Source organism: Ovis canadensis, chromosome 7, assembly GCF_042477335.2.
Source record: "Ovis canadensis isolate MfBH-ARS-UI-01 breed Bighorn chromosome 7, ARS-UI_OviCan_v2, whole genome shotgun sequence".
Lineage (NCBI taxonomy): Eukaryota > Metazoa > Chordata > Mammalia > Artiodactyla > Bovidae > Ovis > Ovis canadensis.
Genome location: NC_091251.1, coordinates 111,699,754 through 111,704,040, shown reverse-complemented (window position 1 = coordinate 111,704,040; position 4,287 = coordinate 111,699,754). Strand labels below are relative to the sequence as shown.

General features: G+C 45.7%; 1 long non-coding RNA gene across 1 annotated transcript; it reads right to left on the bottom strand.

Moving 5' to 3' along the window:
* Positions 1-1,410: 1,410 nt before the first annotated feature.
* On the bottom strand, positions 1,411-3,406 carry LOC138444204 (uncharacterized). Its single transcript, XR_011258411.1, has 2 exons — positions 3,174-3,406; positions 1,411-1,725 (listed from the first exon to the last, which is right to left on the bottom strand). It is a non-coding gene; the product is annotated as an uncharacterized lncRNA (long non-coding RNA).
* Positions 3,407-4,287: the final 881 nt, after the last annotated feature.

Below are 4,287 nucleotides of genomic sequence, written 5' to 3'. Positions count from 1 at the left end.
TTGCCTTTTCCTACTGTTCATGGGGTTCTCAAGGCAAGAATACTGAAGTGGTTTGCCATTCCCTTCTCCAGTGGACCACACTCTGTCAGACCTCTCCACCATGACCCGCCCATCTTGGGTAGCCCCACAGGGTATGGCTTAGTTTCATTGAGTTAGACAAAGCTGTGGTCTGTGTGATCAGAAGGCTATCTTAGGTACTTCTAAATGTGTGTAATTATGAACACAGCTGGTACAAACATTTGTGCACAGCTTTTCTGTATGGATGTAGGTTTTCAACTCCTTTGGATAAGTACCAAGGAGCACAATTGTTGGGTCATGTGAGAGCCGAACTGTCTTTCAAAGTGGTTGTACCCGTTAGCGTTGCCGCTAGCAACGAATGAGAGCTCCTTCTGTTCCAGACCCTTGTCCACACGTGGTGTTGCCGGTGTTGAAGATTTTTGCCATTTTGCTAGGTGTCCAGTGGCCCCTCGCTGTTGTGACTTGCATATCCTAAGCATATATGATGCAGAGCCAGTTTGGGAAACTTTTACGCGAACTGTTGATGCGGTCCTGCTCTCCACCTTCGTATCACGTAAAGTTCTTCCCCAGCTATAAGGGTGTTCATTCATTCACTCATCCACCCAGCTTTCAGCAAATACGTTGTGCCTAATATGTGCCAGGCAGTGCGCTAATTGCTGGGGATGCAGCAGTAACAGTAACTTGCTGTTAAAGAAGAAGATCAGGACTGGTCTACTATCACCCAAATCCTGGAATGGATGCAACCTCACCACTGTGAAACTCGGCCCGTGTCAAAGTTGGGTTGGCATTGAACTGGGTCAGCATTCAGTGATGATAGAGGGAATCAGGGTTATTGTTGAGTTTCATTTCTCCCAAATGTAGAGAATTAATGGAACTAAGAAAGACATGAGGAGAGAGGCCTTGAACTTGAGTGGACAGTCAATAAGCAGAAATCGCCTCTTGCACCCTGCAGTTGGTCACTGGTGTGGCATCAGCCCCACAAAGACTTCACAGATGGGGTCAACGAGAGAGTCCTCCTCACTCAAAGGGGGCACCCCTAGTTTTGACAAGTGTCATCTTGTTTACTGACCTAACATTACAGCATATCTTCACGTTAGGCTAGTCTCCTACCGTATCTTCATGCATTGAAAACAATCCATCATTTAAATAATCTGTCATGATCTCATCTGAGATCATGTTTGAAAGTTGGATTTATATGTTGTAGTTACTAGAGGCGTTACCATGACTTTGTTTATAAAATAGTGTTTACTACTTTGAAAGATTCAATAAAATACCAAAGTGAAGCTATTTTAGTTGAGAGGCAAAAAGAAAGGGGGTCAAAGTTAGGTGACTTTCCAAGTAGCCAATCACAGCTGTGCTTGAATATAGAGAAAAATCTAGTCTTACATGAACTTAGAATTTATTATTTTTTTCTTTTTATTGGTTTTGGCCTTGGTGAATGTTGGAAATATGATTTCAAAGCCCCTGGGTGTTCCTGAGCAATCACCTGCTTCACTTTACTGACCAGGAAATTGAAGCTCAAAGAGGTGAATGACGCTTATGGCTATCTCTTGTGTTGGCAGGAAGTTTGTCGGTTGTGGATACAAGGGAAAGGCACAGCTGTTGCTTTCTTCTCAGAAAAGTCTCTCAGGCAGACCGACATCTGGAACATTCTGTTTGGAACGTCTTCTACAGTTACAGAGAATTTCATGAGCGAGTCGGAGTTACCTGCGTACAAAGGATTATTGATCATTTATGACCACGTTGTTTTATCTGCTGTGCCTAGATTAGCTTTTTGCTGCTAAATGGGAAAGCTGCTAACATCAGCTCTTTCACTTTATTCTAGGCGTGCCAACACAAAGTGTCCACGGGTGTTCTTTTGAATCTCACGGCTTCCTTCTGCCCCGTCTTGCTGTAGCGGTGGAGCACACACTCGCTGTTTGTCTAATGAAGCTGTGACTGTGTATCTGTGTGTGAGAATGTGTGTCAAATTCAGTGGTCTAAGGAATTTTACTACCCGGTTTAACAACTCAGGTAATGGGATTTTACTTGCAAGTTTTTTTTTTTTTCCTTCTACATGATGAAGAAACGATTGGCCTTTTAATTTAAAGTCTTCCCTTAAAAAGGTTGCACCAGCTACAATCAATTCTGGATAAAAATGTTCCTGCTAATTCATTTTTCACTGAGCCAACCAGTCTGCCAACCAAGCTGCTTCTTTATTTTAATTCAGATTGATAGTGAAATATTTTAAAGCAAACTATTTGTGGTTTATTTTCTTTTTAAACTTTTTTTTTAATCATTTAAAATCCAATATTGCACAGAGTGTAATTATCTCTTCCCACAAATATTTGCCATAACTTTGGAGTTAAGTTGCACTATTTTAGAAGCAGAAGGTAAATAAAAAAGCACTGAACGAAGTAAGGAGATCCTAGGTTCTGGTGGACTGTATAGCTATGAAAAAGCACTTAACCTCACAGGGCGCCGTTTTTCCTGCTTAGAAAAGAAAAGCACTGGACTGTTGCTTTGATGTTTAGTTGCTGAGTTGTGTCCGACTCTTTGTGACCCCATGGACTGTAGCCCTCCAGGCTCCTCTGTCCATGGGATTTCCCAGGCAAGAATGCTGGAGTGGGCTGCCATTTCCTCCTCCAGGGGACCCTCCCAGGGCAGGGACTGACCCTGCGTGTCCTGCGTCGGCCGCGGCTCCTTTACCCTGACCGCTGGTTCTTAATGTCTCTTCCAGTGCAAGCTGTCGTGTTCCTATATACTTGACTAAGATGCTCTTATCTAGACCCAAGGCTGATTCAAATGGCGTTTACACGTGAGTGACTTCCCAGTCTCTATCTCTAGCCAAACCTCTCTCTGGAAAGCATGTACCAAAGTCTTAATCTGCTGTGTCCATTTGGATGGTGAGTGGGCATCTCTGATTTAATGAGGCCAAAGCAGAGTCCCCAGTCCACCCCCACTGACCTCCAGGTGAGCTTTCCCAAATCCGTGAGATGACTTTACTGCCCACCGAGGTGCTTATGCCAGAAATCTAGGCTTCATCTCTAGTTAGCTCTCCTTCCCCACTCACACCCAGCTACCGGCAAGTTCTGTTGATTCTACCTTCAAAAGCAGTCCTGGGTCTTTCCATTTCTGCTCATCTCCTCACCCACGCCTCCCACCCAAGCTCTCACCATGCTCTCCTGGACCACGGCAATCACAGCTCAGCTTGTTTCTCCACTTCCAATCTTGCCTCTCTGCAAATTGCTTCTTTCCACACACAAGCTAAAGCGAGCTTTTAAAAGTATAAATCAGACCCTGTTCCTCTCCTCCTGAAAGCTTTTCAGTGGCTTCTTATCAAGCTTAAGATAAGTCTGCACTCTTTGCTCTGACTTCTAAAACGCTAAGGGATCTGGTGAGTCTGTCCACTGCCTCGTATCTTTCACTTTCAACTTCCCCCATTTCACTTGGGTCACGCTGACCTTTCTTTTTCTCGAACCGTTAGTCAGGGTTCTCCAGAAAGAATCAGTAGCATCTTTATATTTATATACATGAAGAGATTTGTTATAAGGAGTTGGCTCACATGATTATAGAGGCTGAGAAGCCTCCTGCTCTATCATCTGACACTGGAAACCCAGGAAACCCACTGGTATGGCTGGTAGCCTGGGTCTGAACTCCTGGGCACCAAGAAAGCTGATAATATGAGTTTGGGGTGTCCCTCAAGTTTGAAGGCCTAACAGCCAGGAACAATGATGATAAATCCCTGTCCTAGGAAAAAAAGCCAGCTCACTGGAGAAGACCCTGATGCTGGGAAAGATGGAAGGCAATAGGAGGAGGGGAAAACAGAGGATGAGATGATTAGATAGCATCACTGACTCAATGGACATGAATCTGAGCAAACTCCGGGAGACCCTGGAGGACAGAGGAGCCTGGCGTGCTGTGGTCCATGGGGTCACAAAGAGCTGGACACGCCTTAGCGGCTGGACAACAGCAAAGGACAAGAGATGACCCAGGTCAAGCGGTCAAGCGGAGAGTAATTCTCGCCTCCTCCACCGTTTTGTTCTAGCCAGGCCCTCAGTGGATTGAGTGATGCCTGGTCCACTGGCGAGGCCAGTCTTGTTTACTCAGTCCATAGGTTCAAATGCCAACCTCACCTGGAAACACCTCCACAGACGCACCCAGCGATCATGCTGAAAGGAACATCTGAGCATGCGCACGTGCCGAGACCCAGCTGAGCCGACACTAAGCTCGCCGTCGCCGCGTCAGCCTCGCCCCTCTCGCGGGGCTCCTGGGCCGGTTCTCCCCTGT